The 19550-nt window shown below is 41.8% G+C and overlaps 1 protein-coding gene across 10 annotated transcripts in view; it reads left to right on the top strand.

Moving 5' to 3' along the window:
* Window positions 1-19550, top strand: part of APBB2 (amyloid beta precursor protein binding family B member 2) — a 135016-nt gene that overhangs the window by 35101 nt on the left and 80365 nt on the right. The window lies entirely within an intron of this gene.

The raw sequence follows: 19550 nt of genomic DNA, 5'->3' as shown, positions 1-19550 counted from the left end.
CACACAACAGACTTTTCTGAACAATGATTTTTATGTTCAGCAAAGATTTTTACTTTTCTAATACAAAACACTGAGTGTTCCCCGTTCACCCCCAGTCATTTGATGGAATTCTTTTATTTTTAAAGAAGGCCTCCCAAACCTTGGGTCATTTAATTTCTCTGTTTTGGGTTTTTTTGTGCAACACTTCCATACAGTAACTCAGAAGCTGAAACCATGGCAGTTTGTATTTTGCAAGCCTGGGCTAATTATTTATTTGAGCAATAGTGATGACTGCTGCACTAGCTCTGCTTTGATGTACAACACATCTGTATTATTTTTAAAACTCTAGAGATCTTATTTATTCCAGTTAATGAACTCTATGTACTGGCTTGAGTATAAAGCAAGTGATAAAGGTGTGTGGGGCTAAACAAGCTTGTCATACATTGTTTTTGGTTTAAGTGGTTTTGTTATTACAGCACACAAATTATATATTGTTTGGAGGCTACCACGGTCTAAATCCACATAACATGTCAGTCGTGCGTGATTATGACACTAGTGACTTATTTTAATGTGTAGGGAGCTTCAAAATCACAGCCAGAAGCACTCTGTGACATATAATGAATCTTCTGATCTTCTTTTTTATATGTAACAAACCTTTGCTGTTAAAAGGGAAAATTTTCATGACGTCACCTCTTCACATGCAAATGAAAAAGGTTTCAGTTTACTAAAATTGATATTTGGGCTAATGCTGTTTCTTGGGATACTTGATATATATGTGATATCATTGATAGCATTTTCTGGAGAAGCTATCAGCAGGAGGCATTTAGGTAACTTAATGCTGAGCTTGTCGAATCCTTCTGTATTTGTACTTGACCCAGGTTTGGCAATGAGAAGCTGCGGGTAGAAAATTTGCATTTACTGAAAACTGGCTTGCTTAATAACCACTGTGGAAATAAAGGGGAACTTTAGCTGCTGAGTATGGGGAGTTTCCTTGTTAAACAAAAAAAAAATTTAAAAACTATTCATAAAACCCTTAGAGTTCACCTCTCTTCTAAGGCAGAATAAAGGGCTTTTTTAAAGTATCTCTACTATGCCAGCAACCAGTATATGACAAACAGGTAGTTACACAAAAGACATCCAGATATCCAAGTTCAGTCTCTATAAGAAAAGAGTTTCAAATCAGCCCTAGAAAACCTCAGAATTGCCTTTCAAGAGCAAGGTTGTAGAGAGGTTTCTTTCTTATCCCTGCGGTCACTGTCAGAGAGTACGGAATAGGACATAGGACCTGTTATACTGGATTGGATCACTGATTTTAAGATGCCTATGTAAGTATTCGTGGACTCTAAAAACATCCAACATCCAACTTTTGCAACTTGCAGACATCCATGTCTTAGGATTATTGACTACCTTGAATTTACCTTCACTCCGATAAAAATGTTGCATTGTTTCCAGTTTCCTTAAAAAATGAATTGATACGATAGAAGCGAGCTCAAGATAGATACAATTGATACGATAGAAGTGAGCTCAAGAAGTCAAATGTAGAGTTGCCGTGGATGCCAGGATGACTTGTAACTTTTACAAGTATCTCCACACTGACTCATTTAGGGGCAAATTTTCTAGATTTTAATAGTGTGCCATCCCTAGGCAAGTTCATATATCTCCAAGGATGTTTGAAAGGCAACAAAATAAGAGTTGAAATAAAAGTTGAGTAAATGAACTGAACTTTCTTTTCTGAGGCAGTATCAAGAGCAGTTAAGTGTTTTGCATGGTAATAAACTGTGCCTTTTCCATATCTTTCCCAAGAGTTACGTGAGCTACTGTCGTGCCAGTTGGCAAGCATTCACCTCTCACTGTGCTAGGTCAAGCTACAGCAGTTACCTCACTTGCCAAAATATTCGGTGCTACAGCAGTGGGTGGAGTTGGAGGTGCTGAAGGAAATAGAGTAGCACTTGCTGCTTGCTGAAATCCACTTGCACCTTTCTGCCATGCTTGTGACAGGGAAGTAGTTTCCCAGAAGCAGAAAATACATCCAGTATGTTTGTTAGTGGTGGTTGTCTGAAAACCTGAGACATTCCCAGGGAGCCATATCTAGCCCCTCTGAAGCCACAGAGTAGATGTGAGCCCCCATGTTTAGGAATAGGCAAGAAGAAGAAATCTCAGCGAGGACTGGTGGTATCTTGGCTCTCTTGTGATTGATACGGTTTTAAACTTCCCTTCAGTGGACATGTTGCCCCAATGGGCTCGTGTCATCTGTTCCAGAGGCATGTGGTGCTTTCCTGTGGGTAGATTTTTCCAGTTTTCTTAGTGTAGTCTTTCATTCCTTGTTGTCTTTGTGTTCCAGCATGGCTGAAGGGAAGCCCTCCTGACTCAAGGAGTTATGCAGTGAGCCCTGGTGGCACCCATCCTAGTGATCCAAGATTTTGAGCGCAGTTAGGGCTCCTCACTGCCACTGCATCTGCATGGGAGGAGAACATTCCATGGGGTCTTCGCAACTCAGTGCTCTCCAACCCTTCCTCCAATAACAAATGTTAGGGACCAAAGGGAGAAACATACCTGGAATGAAAATCTGCGAAAGTAGACAGTTTTAGTCATATGACTCCTTGGATAGCGGGGGTGAGGAAAGACAATGGTTTTGAGGACAGTCCATTAAAGAGTGTTTTTGAAGTCCATTAAAGAGTCCATTAACTGTTTCCATCAGTTACGTGGAAAATTACTAATATTCAATCCAGAGATTATATTTTCCACTTTGGGATGCATAGGAATATGATAGAAATACTGTTTTCCTGAGAGGACACTGTTTAAAATAGCAGTGTACTTCTGTCAGGGCTTCTGAATTGTTTTGTCCTTCTCTTCCCTGTTAATAGAATTCATTATTCAAATACTGGAAAACTGAAAGTGGTTTTGTGGGGGCTGTTTTTTGTTTTGTTTTGAAGTGTTTTGGAGGTATGTAATTCAAGGCCCTGGAAAAATTTACATTTGCTCTGAGGATGCTTCATTGTTTAGACAAAATCCTCCTGAACTCTCCTTAGGGTAGGATACTTTTACTTGTGGTATAATGAAAAGGTGTTTTCAAGAGGCTTGACTTTCTCTGAATGAGGTCAACCCAATTTAAAGATTCCAAACAAATGACTGGTTATTAAACAAACCAGCTAATGTTAATATTGCTGATCAGTAATGTGTCTAAACAAGTATAATAGAGCCCATTAATAACAGGAGCACCAAGCACCACAAGCACAATGCAGTATAAGAACTGTGTTTTGAGAAAGCTTCTTTCTCCTCCAAAGAAATTATCTGTATCTGCTTCTTGAGAAGGACTATATTGACATCAACTTGCAGAGAATTTTATGAGCACTTGCAGCTTTCTAATTTTTTTTTTTGAGAATCAGTGCTTCAAAAATGAATTTGAGAAGCAGAAAAGACTTGTAGACAGCAGATAAATAGGATGTTATCAAGATGCTTAGCATGTGTCAAGCCCTAATGGGTTTCAGGCAGCAGTTCCTACAGGCAGGCAGGGGCTTGCCACTGGAGCTGACTGACACCCAGGACCCTCCCCAGACAACCAAGCTTGCCTTTCTTGGCCTCAGGCACTGCATCTTCTCCAGGATCTACTGCACCCATCCAGCTGATCTCTTATTTGGAGAGTCTTGCAGGTAACCAAACACCAGCTCCATATGTCTTTGAAACTGCAGGTGGCTTTAAATCATGGGGGATGCTTTCTCCTCCTCTCTCAAGAGAATTTTCTTAGTCCAGCTTTCAATGTAAACACATCGTATGGTATTACACCACCTACCTGTTCTTTCTCCGTCTCTGTGTATTCATCAGTTTCACCTACATTTTAGGAATCTCTGTGGTGCGAACAGCAGGAGCCAAGCACATCCCAGACCTAGGGGAGGATGTGGGTGATGCTAGTGCCATTGTCTGTTTGTGGGAGGTTTTTTCCCACTTAGATGAGGCTCACAGGAACACCTCTAAAACGCGGGCACATTTCTTAAACATTTTTGCTTCCTGTTCTGTCTTTATTTGAACACCACCACCCTCCTTCCAAAGCATGGGGTAGACCCACAATTAGGAAGGTCCCTGAGATGTGGGACTCTAGGTGTTAGAGAGCTGCAGGTTTTCTTGTTCTGGGACAGTCATCTTCCCTGCTCACTTCAGAGCGGTGGGGGGACTGTGCAGCGACAGCAGCCTTCTCTGCTCCCCAGTTCCTCAGCCTTTGGCTCACCCAGTGCCTTGTTTCTCCCTTGTTGAAAATGTTATTCAAAGGGGAATCAAAAGTACAAGTCTCCTCTTTTTTGGGGTGTACCACCACTACGTGCAGCTACCATATACCAGATGCCTGCCTGCCACTAGTCTCCAAGCAAATCCAGGAGGGCAGTTTAGTAGCCGGGTACGAATAATCAAGTTCAGTACAGTAGAGAAATGGCAGCAGTGAGTCTGGCTCTTGAGGGTCAGGAGTGTCACTCTTTTAAATAGAGCCTGGTATTCTGAAATAAGTCGTTTAGGTAGAATAGCCCTCTAATACAGTAAAACTTACATCAAATCATAAATAACTCAGATTTATACTGATGGTCAGATCCTCCTCTGATTTTAACCAGCAGCTTTGACAAAATTAAAATGGATGACCTCTTAAGAAAGCAGTTTTTCCTTTGCAGTATCTATCCATTACAGACATCAAAATAAAAAGTATGGTATTTACTGCAGAACATGTTTTCTGTGTTCCTGATTATGGAAAAAGATACACATTAGCAGAAATACATTCAATTACACTGTGGACAGAACCATACAGTATTAGAAAAAGAATGTATTATCACCTGTATAATTGTAAGGTTCTAGGTAAACATCCAGTTTTCAGATTTTGGGGAAAGGAGGCTCTGGTTCACACCTGCTATGCATCTTATGGCCTGTCAGCTTTTAATATTGAGCTGTTTTTTTAATCCTGCATGTTACTGATAACTGTGTATCAATAACAGTGCATGTTGTATAGTCTTGGACTCCACCATTCACTGACTGCTTATGAAATAGGAAAGGTGGCTGCTGCTGTATATCCCCAGTGTAGGTAACATTCTGTATATGGAATAACTAACTGCATGGGTATCTTCCTTTTAGCTATCCCTATAAGAGGACTTCAGGGAAGAAAAAGTAAGCCAGTTTAAAAAATAAAACCTAAAAGGCCACATGGTTGCACCATGTTCACAGTTGCTGTCAGCATTCAGAGTCTACTGGTAGAAGGCCACAAAATAAATTGTACTTGATAGTGAATTGAACTTGAAAGTACATGATGCTATAATTTCCACAGGGAGACCGCTTGTTGCATTTGGATGGTCAGGTTGGTTTTGCACACCCTTTGGTTTGCAGTGGAGCTACCTAAACCCATATCTTGGATCCTCGAATAAGTGCTCTGACTTGAAACCAGGATTTCTACAGGAAAGAGCAGTGAGCAGCACACTTCTGAATCGGGATAGTTAATAAAAATAGGTGTGAAAAGTGAATTAATGTATTCACAATCAGGAATGGCAGGATAGATGTTTTATACAATTGTGATTAGCATCCTCTCCCAAGCTCTGCAGTTAAACTTTCCAGCATATGTTGTATGGTCACACTTGCAGTTTCATACTTACTGTTTTACCAAAAAGATAAAGAGCAATTCTTTATTTCATCAGAGCCATTCATTTTTTAGGGAGGGCATGGTTCAGTAGCCTGCCTGGTGTCCCTTGAGATGCCTGCTGGTGTCCAAGACAGGCAGCAGACAGGAGGTAAGAATGAGGACTTGTGTTCTGGAGGAACAACTAGAGGCTAAGCGTTATGCACATAAGTAACACTCACAAATGAATTAACCAGCTGCATAGAGCCTGCAGCATCTACCCTGCAGAAACTAAATTTGTTCCTTTTCTGGGTCTGGCTTTGTCTTAAAAATCACTCCTTGGTTAATCTCTGCTACATTCTGCCTAAAGGGTCTAGGGTGGTTTGTCATATTTCCCAACACAGCTTTTTCCCAGTGTGACATCTGTCCTTGGGTGCTCTGAGTTCAAAGATGCTTGCCTTCTAGTGGCTGTGCTTTGACTACCAGAGCGTTGCTGTGTCTAGCTTGGTGCTTGGGCTAAAACAGTGTCAAATGTGGCCCTTTCCTAACTGAAATAGCTTCATTAATTTTGATGTTAACCAGTTGGATTGCTGGCCACTGGTCAGGAGTTTAATAAGCTAGCTTATTTTGCCCTTGATGCTTCCTCTCTTGCTTTGTTCTTGTCTTCTCAGGTACATTTTCCTTGCTAGCACAGTGGAGTATGTAATTCCTAATCTGGGCAAAATCGGAGTGCTGCTTTGTGTAAGTGCAGTGCAATGATTTTGAGTGTTTTAAAAATAAGTATTTTTAACTCAGTAAAATGTATAGTTGTGGGGCAAACAAATGCCTGCAGGCCTGGCTATTGGAAAGTGAGAAGCGACAATAGGGAATAGAGGTTGTGAGACAACACAGGAAACTGAATGCCAGCATCGTACTGTGACCTCGGTGGAAGCTGTAGAGTAAATCACTATGCCTGCGGAGCACGTTGATGGGTAATGCTAAGAAATGCTAGGATGTGCTTTTTACGCAGGGGTGCTTGTGTGTTATAGGCAAATGGAAGGCTTCTCTGAACATCTGTAGGGAAAGGTCAAGTTTCAGAAATAGTGAATAGCTTAATTGTGTCAGGTACTTACCTTGACAAACTACTTTCAGAAGCTTTTTAAGCTCTGTGTTTTTCAGTGGTGGCTGGGTGTCATTCCGGATCTTGCATGTCCTCTCTGAGATTGCGTGAGTCTGACTGAAAAAGCTCTTCTATACCTAGCATTATATGTTTTTAAAGGTTTCTCCTGAGACCATGGAAACCGTTTAGGTCCAGTCAGATGCAGGACCAAGCAAAGAGGGAAGAAAAACAAACTGCATAAGGGAAAAGAGAGAAGGTAATGGGGAAAAGTCAGGGTCCTGGTAGGTCTTTCAGAGGGCTGATAAGGCAGGAGGCTGCACAGAAAAAAACCCGTCATCAACTCATGTCAAGCTAACTGCCCCCCTTAAAAACAAAAAGTTCCTGTTTCATAAAGATGTACAAGTAATAATAATGACCAAAATCGATCCAGTAAACCTCTGCCTCAGCACTTCCGAATGCTGCATAGAACTTGGGCCAAACTTCAGTCCACCTGACTGATACTTTGAAATGGGCATAGAAATCTCTGGGGAAGGAAAGGAAAAAGCAGTGTTACCTTTGGGAGGACTCTTAATCTGCAGGCCCTGTTCATTAAGGCAGGCTGGGAACAGGTATATTCTGCTACGTGGGAGCTCTTTGCAGCCTCACTGAGTCCTTGCTTGTCATCTTCTATGCTCCTGTATCTTTGCTGGGGAAGGTGTGGTACAGAAACAGTGTTGCTGCTCAGCAGAATGAGCCTCTGGTCTTTACAGTGCCCCTGAACTTGCGGAGGATCTCACAGCTGCTGGGGTAGCAGCAATTCACCTAGGTGTATGGCAGTGTGGGTGGCTGGTACAGGTTTGGGAGTCTGCTTCTCAGAAGTGATTTGCGCCTCTCTGCAGCTAAATCCTCTGCAGAGTGGAAACCCCAAGCCTGGGCTGGGGCAGTTAGCATCAGGTTCCCTAAGCAGTGGTGAGCTTGTTACTGGGGGGGGGGAGGGGAGCAAATGGAAGAAACTGCCCTGGTATATTTGCACTTGCAGACACTTCTTTTACTCTCCCTAGGTTAGCAGCTTCTTTAGACCCCAGAGTCTTAATGTGCTGGTTCCTCAAATGCTTAACTTTTACACAAATCAACTTAAGATGATTGAAATTTAATTCTGCTTTAATTAACAACATGTGATTGGCTGAATTGAGGTCATGGGTCCCTTGAGTCACAACTCTGCTACTGCAAGCTGTGGCATTAAACACACAGAAACCCACAGCATGTACCACCAAGACATGGACTAGATGGTGCTGCAGGCAGCCTTGGGTTCCTTGCTGCTGTAGCAAGAGACAGTGGGTGGATTCGGGGTAGTACCATGCCACCTCCATGGGCCAGGAGAGGTCTGGTATGATGAGATTTGGCATACTGCAGAGACCTTGCTCTGAACTCAGTGCTTGCTTGAGAGTGGATGTATCGTCCCTGCCTTAAGGGACATGAAGCCTTTTTTAAGCAATCTCATGAAAGCACATACATTTGCCATTAAGGCTCAATTGCTTCATTTTGAGATGTATAGAGCCCCTGGGTACTCAGCATTAGGTTGTAAATGTCCAGTATCAGGATGCCACAGAGCTCAAGGTAATGACATTAAGTGGGTTTCTTGCAGTGCCTGAGATCTGGATTTCTAAAGCCTAGCAGTGCGTGTCCTTCGGTTTGCATAGTAGATTTATCCATGATACTTGAGTGGTGACAAATCTTTGGGGGAAGAGGAGGAGGACAGCCCTAAATATGGAGCATATATTTCTGCTCCCTGCTTGTAGGGTCTCTGGGGGATTTCTATCCATTTTTATATCGTGTTGTGTTGCAGGGATTGATTTTAACTGCGATTTGTTATGTTGATCATCTTATATGTACATCATTTGATACACTGGACTAATTTATTGCCTAGTATAATTTTCATGCAAAGTCCTTGCAGTAGTCAGTCTCAGAACTCTTTATGAAACTGTTTCTTAATGGAACCATTTTCTTCTTAAACAGTGACATAATTTAATATCGACTGAACTTTTTCCTATTATTTTGGTTTTACTTGCTTCTGAATTGGGATTCTGCAGTGCTAAATTTAAATATGGAATGCTTCAGTGTTTACTCAGAGGTAGTTGCACTGCACTGAAAGTATAATAGCACTGTCATAATACTCAAGTAGGAGTTGTAGGTCTGTAGAGTGCATTTTTGTTTGCACGTAACGGATAAAATACTCTTAAGGTTATGGCTTCTTTTACTTTTTAGAAGTGGATTTTTGGCTCTTCCCTGAACTGAGAAGTTTTTGGTAGGAACAAAGGAACCCATCCCTCCTGCCCTTCTCAAAATGAAAGCCAAAATGCACAATTCAGATTGGCCACATTAATTTTTAAATTGGAATACATTCCCATTCAGACTTTAATTTAATTTTACTAATACTCTGCAAGAAAAAGACAGTCAGGTTACCCTGGTCATTTTGGCTGACATGATTCTTGGCTTTGCTTAAATTATTGATTATAGTGAGGGGAGGGACTTTGCGATGAGAACAGCGCTCTCACTAATAGAAGCCTTTCACTAAATCAATTTCTACCACTCCTGCAATGCACCGTCAGGGAGTCGAGGTTAGCAGCCTTAAGAATTTTGTCTTCAAAGAGTGGATCTTTGCCATACATTTTTTAAGTCTTTTTGTGTTTATGCAGGCAGCTTAGGAGAAAAAAAATAGCATAAATATATTTCTAGGAGTTGATTTGCAGGTCGAGGGGCTGTTCTGGTCCAAAGTTGAGCTGATTAAATCTGGATGTGATTGATATCTAAAGGCTTGTGAGCTGAAAGTACTGTTTCAAAAGCTTGTCTCCTGAGCAGAGTCAGTCAGAAAATACATCAATGTCTTGCAAGATGAAATCAATTCAGTAGAGAATGCACTGTTATGCACATGCTGCTGTAATTCCTGTGTAGCCATCTCTCTCATTTTTTCTTGGCTTATTAGAAAAAGCAGTCATTTATGTGGTCAACATGTAGTGTTTCCTCTGTTATGTCTACCGGCAGTTGAATGGGGGCGGCTTTTCTTTTCTCCCACTAAAGCACCATTCTTCATTAGACTAAGTGTCTGTTTAAACATATCGGTGTATTTTCCCATTTTTGAGTTGGAGATGCTACAGAGACGGAGAGTATGAAGCTGTTGGGGCATGTATATTGCAAACTTAAAAGATGCTGGTAGCAGATCAGTACACGCTGAACTATACGGGAGCGTCTAGTAACTGTAAGTAGCACTTCTGTTTTACTTCTTAGTAGCTCTGGTTGGCAATGCCACGTAGCTCTGTATATTGAATATACAATTATTTTATCTGCTAGTAAAAATTCTGCTCAGTGGAAAATCAGCTGGTATCTAACAGCTTCAGTTGAAGAGTGTGTGGTGTGCAGTTAATACCGTAAAGGTATCTTTCTGAATGCTCATCATTTCAGTAGTGAATTGACAAGTGGTGTTTTAGACTTCTGATCCATAGCCCTTAAATGTTTTTACATAGGTTTAAAATACATTATGAACTGGACTTCTAGTTTCTCCTTTACATGTCAGAGATTTCTTCTCTGGGATTGCTTTATTTTTCTTGCAGTCAAAGGGAAGAAAAAGTTGTCTAATGCAAGATCAGTACTCCTAGTCATTCCCTGAAGTTCAAGGCAAAGCAACTTCTGATGTATTGTGTAGGGCTTTGGGGTTTAGAAATGTAAGACGGTTTATAGCCAGTATTTGATTGGGATCTGTCAAAGAATGGTGACTAGTACTTTGGACATTGGTGGGTTTTGTTCATTTTGGCAGCCCTAAATCAAGCAATTGGCCAGGTCAGAAAAACAGTCTTTTGTCAGAAAGCTGGTTCACACAAACCTGTACACAACTTCTTGCCTTCATTTGTGGAATTATAATTAAATAGCATAACGGTATTTGCTCCTTACAAAAACAAACTAATAACAAGAAATAGTGATCTGGTTTGGCCTTTGTAAAATTGTTTGAAATTTAGTTCAACAGTTTTGTAGGCAAGCCAACATCGTATGTCATGCTCTGTAGCTATAGTAGACTTTTGAGATAATATTTGGTGTTAAACTCAAATTACCTTATTCTCTTTTGTGCTTAACTAAACCAGAATAGTGAGTCTCCTTTTTTTTTTTGCCACTGGAGCCTGTCAGTAGGTTGACTTAGGAACTTTGTAATCTCTGGACTACATTGCTTTCTGTGGTTAATTGTGCTGAAACATAAACAACATTTTCCTAACAAAGAGATCTGAAAAGCAGGAAGGCAGCATCAGAAAAGCAGAGACTTTAGGGCTCAGCTGCCACTGGCATAGAATAGGAAGTTTATCTGATTTTTCATACAGGATTTTGGTTTTTGCACTAAAATGGGTGTGTTGAGCTTTGTAAAAAATTGTATTACCTCCAAGTATTCAGGGTACATATTAGGAAGTGAGGCCCATTTGCAAGTATCAGTGTGAATGTGTGATCATTAACGGAATACCCTTTTTCTATATTTCTCTTATAGAATCATATAATGTCATAATGTCATGGCGTAGAATCACGACATGTCATAATTGAATTCTCACTTTTGTAACTCTGAGATCTCTGTAAATTTACCAAGTGTGCTTCCTTCTATGTGTTTGACCAACTTATTTTTTATTTTAACCTTTCTTTCTATGTATACAACAGAAGCTTTACTGTAGGTGAGGGAGTATATCTATCATTTGCATCCTAGGTCTCGCTTATTTTCTTCTGCTAAACCACTGCATCTGCAAACAGGGCAAGTGGACAGACTGAGCACTGGAAGTAGGAAGGCTCTTCAGAAGGAAGGGGAGGGAGTTTACAGTTGTTGCACTTTTTTATTATTAACATACTTCTTTTACATCTTTAATTACACAAGAATGCTGATCATGCATTTATAAAGGCTATAATATAGTGCTGAGGAATAGGAATAAATGTTCCAATTTATACCAGAAACCAATTAAAAGCTATTGAAAGAAGTTATAAATTTTTCTTGAAACAAATACATCTTGACCCCAAGCAGGAATATAGAATGTGTCTGCAAAACCAAGAGTCAGTTTTAGGTCATCGTTTATCTCCTAGGGTTTTCATTCTACGTTTTTCAGCTTTTCTTTTTTTTTTCCTTTTTTTTTTTTTTTTGAGGGGGGGATGTGTTGTAGTGAGTCTTTTCTTTGTTTTATTTGGTTTTGTTTTTTAATGGACAAGCTGCAATTTTCTCATGATTCTAGGAGCTGGGATTTCAAAAGCACCAGGTAACACAAGATACAACATAAAATTATAATCTCTGTCAAAAATGCTGAAAACAAGCATAAGTTCACAGGAGGAGCTTTTCATTTCTCTGGTGTTTTAAAAGTAAACTTTTGGAAGGAATGAACCTTACAGCTTGAATTCTGCAAGGATGTACAAACCTACTACCTCATTTGGTAATACACTGAAGGTCATCTGGTGGGACGTGCTTTGTTATTTTATAACTTCCTGATGGGTAAGGTGGTGGTCAAAGTTAAGACGAGAGAGAAAGCTCTCTTTATTTTGTTTTTCTGTTAACATTACTGCAAAAGGGTCAGCATGAAGGCCACCAGACTGAGTTATTTTGACTTAGTTATTTTTCTTTTGGCTTATTACTTTACTGTGATGCTGTGTCAGGATTGTATCTTATACTGGCCACAGTTTGTCATCTGACCTAATTCTGTTTTAGAAGGTGGCAGGATTCACTGAGAACTTGTTACCAGTGCAGAAATAATGAATTTCTAACTAGTATCTTGTATCCAGTATGTTGCTGTCATCTCTTCTTTCCATTTCTGATTTTTTCTGGAATGCAAATAGTACAAGCGAAGCAAGACTATAAACATTTACTGACATAAGAGCTCTTTTGAACTGTAATAATTGTCATCTGTGAAAGGCTGTAGTTTAAGAGGTGTTAATTACCTCTTGAGCAGTTGGCTTTGCGGTAATCACTAGATGGGATCTGCTTTTAGTTACTACTCTTCGTGGTGGTTTGAATATGTCCCCCTTATTCATAAAGATATTTAAGCCTGACATGTATTTGCCTATAAAGAAAATTTATCTATTAGATGGCTCTGTACAGTTTTTAGTATGAAAGTTGTAACATCTTCCTGTTAGGTACATGTTAATATAAAATTGAAGGTGACAAATGTGTACGGATAGTAATATTCAGTCCCATAACTCTCATATTTCTGATACATGAGGTGGTTATGTGTCTCAGGATAACAAACTGTGTACCTTTATGCTAAGGAGAACGAATTTGTTGTGGATTTTTCTTCTGAAAATATACATCTTCCTTAGAAGAAGCTTGGATATATCATAGAATCATAGAATGGTTTGGGTTTGAAAGGACCTTAAAATCATCTGATTCCAACCCCCCTGCCATGGGCAGCGATGCCTCACACTAGGCCGTGTTGCCTTTAACACTGCCAGGGATGAAGTGTTCCATCCACTTCCACCACTTTGTTAGGCAACTTGTTCCAGTGCCTCACTGCCCTCACAGTAAAGAATGTCTTCCTTATATCTAGTCTGAATTTATTAGATTGAGGGTTCTCTTATCAGATGTGGCTTCTTAATCTGACCCAGCATAATTGTTGTGATTACTTTTATCAAAGTCTTCCAACAGTGTTAATTCCATTATTTCCAATGCAAACTAATATACTGACTGGAAACTAGAGCTCACTTTACAAGAGGTGGATTACAGTTCCATTTTGTACGTCACCAGATAGTACATCAGCTTGTAAGAATGGCGTGTCTGAGCAGACCTTAGGCTCATGTAGTTCTTTAGAGGTTGCCTCTGACAGTGATCAACAGGAGAAACTTAAGGGAGCAATAAAAAACAAAAAACAGGGCTAGCATAAAGTGGTTCTCCCTTATCGTATCTTCTTCACTTTCAGCAATTGTTGGGTTTAGGGCTTTCAGACTTGGTATGTCATTCATGTTATTTTCTTTAATTGCTCTTGATAGACTTTTCTAACATGATTTTTTAAAAATCATTTTTAGCCTTATTTATATTTCTGGCATCCACAACATCCTGTGAGCATGAGCTCTGTAATTTAATTATGTCTTGTATGAAAAAGTATTTCCTTTTCTTATAAAATTGCTCTCCAGTAATTTCATTAGGTGCCCATTGCTCTTCTGTTATAGGAAGCAGTACATAACAGTGAATGATAATTTCCTTTCCATCCTTTCCTTCTTCCCACCATTCATGATTTTACAGATTTCTGTGACAACCGTCCCTCCTCCCTGTCATTCCTTTTCCAGGCTTGAGTGCTACTGTGCTCAATGTCTCTGCCTGCGGAAAAATTTTATCTTTCTCTTTTCTAGTTCTGCCACCTTCAGTTTTATAATAGGGCGTAAGGAAGTGCACGTGCTAGTCCTCTGATAGTTCAGCTCTAAAGCCATAGGCATGAAGATTTTTGTCTTGTTTCTAGTTCCTAACATAAAACCTTTTCAACTGCCAGTGAGTACCAAGCTACTGCTTTCAAAGAACTCTGTGACCTCGATCCTTCCAGAGTAGCAAAAGGTAATTAATTACCTGCCATTGTATGTGAGGATTTTAAGTAGCAGATCAGAAGAGTAATAGTAAAAGAACCTTAAGAAATTAATAAAAAGCAGGAAGTAGTTAACTGTGGTGAAGGAAACTCTAAAACGAAGGCTGTGCATTAGAAAAACAACTCTTGAAGCCACGTGTGTCCTAATCCATTAAGACCTATTTGCAGTCTTTCGGGATTTTTGCACAGCAACAAAGGTAAATATACATCTAGAAAGTGAAATCTTCTCATCCTGTGTAAGTGTGGTTTTCCTGCTTCCCAAGAGCACCTGCAGCCCTTTGGCATGTCCGCACATTGTCAGGTTTTCACCAAAGATTGGACACTATTTACAGCTGGGAGAAGAGCCATGCTGTTGCTTGTGTATCTCTTGTTTTACTGTTTCTAACAACTTGTGGTGACAAACAGCCGTGTCATTTCCATAGTGCTAACAGATCTCAGTGGCTTGCGGTACATCATATATTGGAGATCTTTTGTGTATTGTTCTACAGTGCTTTGGCATGTTTCCGTTCTTACCAAGGAGGTTCATGTTTTGAGGGAGATTCTAGCTCAGGTCTCACAGTGAAGGATATGCAGCTTTAAGGAGAGTTTGCCCTCAAGTTTTTAAAGCAAGTACCTGTTTTGCTAATATACTTTGAATTGAAGGCAGTGCTAGTTGCAAGTGAAATTCTGTTGTGGTTGTGCAGAACTGTAAAATGAATCCCTCCCTTTTTCTCTTTCAGATATTTGTCCAGTATAAGACTCCAGTTCTGCTCTGTTAGGCTTGTTTCTGGCTCCTGTTTGCTAATTTAGACTAACCAGGATTTATCGATGCCACAGTTACTTTTCTGAATTTTCTTCTAATTTGTGTTAGTTATTATGCCAGATATACCATTTCTATCTCCTTAAATGGAGATTTCAAAACCTAACTTCAATTATGTGTATAAATCATAGAGTCATAGAATAGTTAGGGTTGGAAAGGACCTCAAGATCATCAAGTTCCAACCCCCCTGCCATGGGCAGGGACACCTTGCTCTAAACCATATCACCCAAGGCTCTGTCCAACATGGCCTTGAGCACTGCCAGGGATGGAGCATTCACAGCCTTCCTGAGCAACCTATTCCAGTGCCTCACCACCCTAACAGGAAATAGTTTCCTCCTTATATCCAGTCTAAACTTCCCCTGTTTAAGTTTGAACCCATTACCCCTTGTCCTATCACTACAGTCCCTAATGAAGAGTCCCTCCCCAGCATCCCTGTAGACCCCCTTCAGATACTGGAAGGCTGCTATGAGGTCTCCACGCAGCCTTCTCTTCTCCAGGCTGAACAGCCCCAACTTTCTCAGCCTGTCTTCATATGGGAGGTGCTCCAGTCCCCTGATCATCCTTGTGGCCCTTCTCTGGACTTATTACAACAGTTTCATGTCCTTTTTATGTTGAGGACACCAGAACTGCACACAGTACTCCAAGTGAGGTCTCATGAGAGCAGAGTAGAGGGGCAGGATCACCTCCTTCGACATGCTGGTCACGCTCCTTTTGATGCAGCCCAGGATACGGTTGGCTTTCTGGGCTGCGAGCACACACCGAAGCCAGCTCACGTTCATTTTCTCATTGACCAGCACTCCCAAGTCCTACTCCGCAGGGCTGCTCTGAATCTCTTCTCTGCCCAACCTGCAGCTGTGCCTGGGATTGCTCAGACCCAGGTGCAGGACCTTGCACTTGGCATGGTTAAACTTCATAAGGTTGGCATCAGCCCACCTCACAAGCGTGTCAAGGTCCCTCTGGATCTCATTCCTTCCCTCCAGCGTATCAACCGAACCACACAGCTTGGTGTCATCGGCAAACTTACTGAGGGCGCACTCAATCCCACTGTCCATGTCAGCGGCGAAGATGTTAAACAAGACTGGTCCCAACACCGATCCCTGAGGGACACCACTTGTTACTGGTCTCCAGCCAGACATTGAGCCATTGACCACAACTCTTTGTGTGCGGCCCTTCAGCCAGTTCTTTATCCACCAAGTGGTCCATCCATCAAATTGGTGTCTCTCCAATTTAGAGACAAGGATGTCACGCAGGACAGTGTCAAACGCTTTATAAGAGTCCAGGTAGATGACATCAGCTGCTCTAACCCTGTCCATCAGTTCTGTAGCCCCATCATAGAAGGCCACAAAATTGGTCAGGCAGGATTTCCCCTTAGTGAAGCCATGCTGGCTGTCACCAAGCACCTTTTTGTTTTTCATGTGCCTTAGCATGTCTTCCAGGAGAATCTACTCCAAGATTTTGCCAGTCACAAAGGTGAGACTGACTGGTCTGTAATTTCCTGGGTCATCCATTTTCCCCTTCTTGAAAATGGGGGTTATATTTCCCTTTTTCCAGTTGCTGGGAGCAACTTCACCTGACTGCCATGATTTTTCAAATACGATGGCCAGCAGGTCAGCAACTTCATTTGCCAGCTCCTTCAGGACCCGTGGATGGATTTCATCAGGTCCCACAAACTTGTGTACTTCAGGTTTTTAAGATGGTCTCAAACCAGTTCCTCTCCTATGGTGCACCAAAGGTCTTCATTCTCACAGTCGTTGTGTCTGCCTTCCAAGACTTGGGTGGTGCGGTCAGAGCCTTTGCCAGTGAAGACCGAGGCAAAGAAGTCATTCAGAACCTCAGCCTTCTCCAAATCCTGTGTAGCCAGTTCTCCTGATAGCTTCCAGAGGGAGCCTACGTTCTCCCTAGTCTTTTATTTGCTATGTACCTGTAGAATCCCTTCCTGTTATCCTTAATATCCCTAGCCAAGTTTAATTCTAACTGGGCCTTAGCTTTCCTAACCTGGTCCCTAGCTTCCCAGACAACATTCCAGGGAGCCTTTCCTTGCTTCCACTTTTTGTAAGACTCTTTTTTCCCCTCTAAGTTTCCTCAGCAGCTCCTTATCCACCCAAGGAGGTCTCCTGGCCCTCCTGCTGCACTTCCTTCTAGTTGGGATGCAACACTCCTGAGCTTGCAGCAGGTGATCCTTGAATATCAACCAAGAGTCTTGGGCCCCCCTGCCCTCTAGGGCTATATCCCATGGAACCTTACTAAGCAGGTTCCTGAAGAGGCCAAAGTCTGCTCTCTTGAAGTCCAGGGCAGTGAGCTTGCTGCACGCTCTTCTCACTGTCCTGAGGATCTCAAATTCGACCATCTCGTGATTGCTGCATCCAAGGCTGCCCTGGAGCGCCACATTTCCAACGAGCTCTTCCCTGTTGGTGAGCACAAGGTCAAGCATGGCACCTCTCCTTGTCATCTCCTCTATTACTTGCAGAAGGAAGTTGTCTTCCACACAATCAAGGAACCTCCTGGATTGCTTGTGCCGGGCCGTACCGTCGCTCCAATAGATGTCAGGGTGCTTGAAATCACCCATGAGAACAAGGGCCTGTGAACGTGAGGCTTTTCCTGTCTGTCTGTGGGGTGCTTCATCCACAGGCTCTCCTTGACCAGGCAGTCTGTAACAGATCCCCACAGTAATGTCTCCCATCGCTGTTTTCCCTTTAACCCTGACCCACGAGCTCTCTGTTAACTGCTCACCAGTCCCCAGACAGAGTTCCATACACTCCAGCTTATCCCTAACATAAAGGGCAACTCCCCCTCCCCGCCTGCCAGGCCTGTCTTTTCTAAAGAGTCTGTAACCTTCCATTCCAACACTCCAGTCATAGGAGCCATACCACCATGTTTCTGCGATGCCTATTATATCATACCCCCATAGACGGGCACACATCTCTGATTCCTCGTTTGCTCCCCATGCTATGAGCATTTGTATAGAGGCATCTGAGTTGAGCTCCAAATGAAGCCGGCTCATTGGCTGGAGCAACCGGAATATCTCTGCATTGCTCCAAGCATTTATTATAGGTGCTGGCAACTGACTGGGTGTGTTGGGATGGAATGATGCCCCCCTCCCCAACACATCTAGTTTAAAGCCTCCTTGACCAGTCTGGCAAGCCTCCTACCAAAACTGCTCTTTCCCTTCCTTACCAGACCAGCTCCTCCATCCCCCCTATAGCTGGCCTACAAACGTGGGTCCCGTGTTCAAGACACCCAAGCCCTGTGAAAAATAAACAGAAAGTTTTAGTGCTTGAGTGCCATAATGTGGATAAGAGAATGAAAATAATGATATTTCTAATGCTAGATGGATGCTTTCAAAGGTGATTAACATCTCTGAATTTGCTTAATACCAAAAGCTATCTGGATAGTATGAATAAAGATTTAGTAGAAAGTTTCTGTCAATGTAGTGATGTGAAATACTTAAATAGGCTTCCGGGCTACATGAGCCTCCTGTACACTAACAGCAGGCTTTCCTCTCCTCTTGGGGGTGAAATACAGCCAGCTCCCCTGATGCTTGCATCTGCTGTCAAAAACCCCTGTTCATAAAGGCTTCCTGTTGTAGATGTTGTACATTGTGTTTCATATATGGCTCTGTGCATTGTGCAGAAGAAGTTCAATTGAAGCAATATTACTTTTGAAAAGGTTAACACTGTGGGAGTTTTGTGTTGAGTTTTTTTGGGTGGGGGTGAAGTCTCAAAGCTTGAAGTCTGGGAAGTGGAGCTGAGTTCATGTTAAAAGGCCTCGACACAACCTTTAGCTGCCTGAGCTTCCCCCTTACGATCTTTCTCTGCAGGCAGACTGTAGGCCTTGAGGGCAAATGCATTGCTTCCTCTGCTTGTGCAATATTTCATGTTTATGCACCTCTAATGTAAAAGAGTGGATTTTCACCATAATAAGTTCTCCATTCCCTTCAGTACTGTAGCAACATGAAATGACTATGGAGGTGGGGAAGCATTGGGTCTTTGGATACTATGTTGGGAAAAAAAAAAAGGCTTTCTGTTTGTTCTCCAACACACATTTGACTTTAAAGTGGCAAACCAATCCATTACATAGATCATTAAAAGTAACATTCTGCTTTTCACTGATAGTACTATACTAACTAGATCAGGTAGGATGGGGTGGGAATTACTTTTTTGCCACATCAGAAAGAGTAGCCCTTCGTGTGGGATAGAAGGGGGCTCTGGCATATGGACACACTGGAGAACTGCAGCTGGTGTCTGTCTGTGCACCTTGATCTTGTGTTTGAGTGCAGGGGGCATTCACATATCTGGGGAGCATGCAGAGGTTTGGCCATGACTGAGCAAGCTATTCAATGCATTTCAGACGTCTCCTACCTCTGCCTGCCTTTATTAAAAACGGGCTGCTCTCTCCTGCCTCACCAGGTTGATATGAAGATAAAGTCCTTGTTTTCACAGTGTCGTACAGCATCTGCCAATATCGAGCAGTGGATTGAGGGATGAGCAGAGCTTGCGTCTGAGATGGGAAATGGCTATTCTTACAGGTTTTGCTTTT

This window comes from Neopsephotus bourkii, unplaced genomic scaffold (assembly GCF_033783945.1).
Source record: "Neopsephotus bourkii isolate Nb327-2 ecotype Australia unplaced genomic scaffold, CSIRO-AGI_Nbou_v1 NB_1780, whole genome shotgun sequence".
Classification (NCBI taxonomy): domain Eukaryota; kingdom Metazoa; phylum Chordata; class Aves; order Psittaciformes; family Psittacidae; genus Neopsephotus; species Neopsephotus bourkii.
Note: the sequence above shows the minus strand (reverse complement) of the source record. Positions and strands in the feature narration are given on the sequence as shown.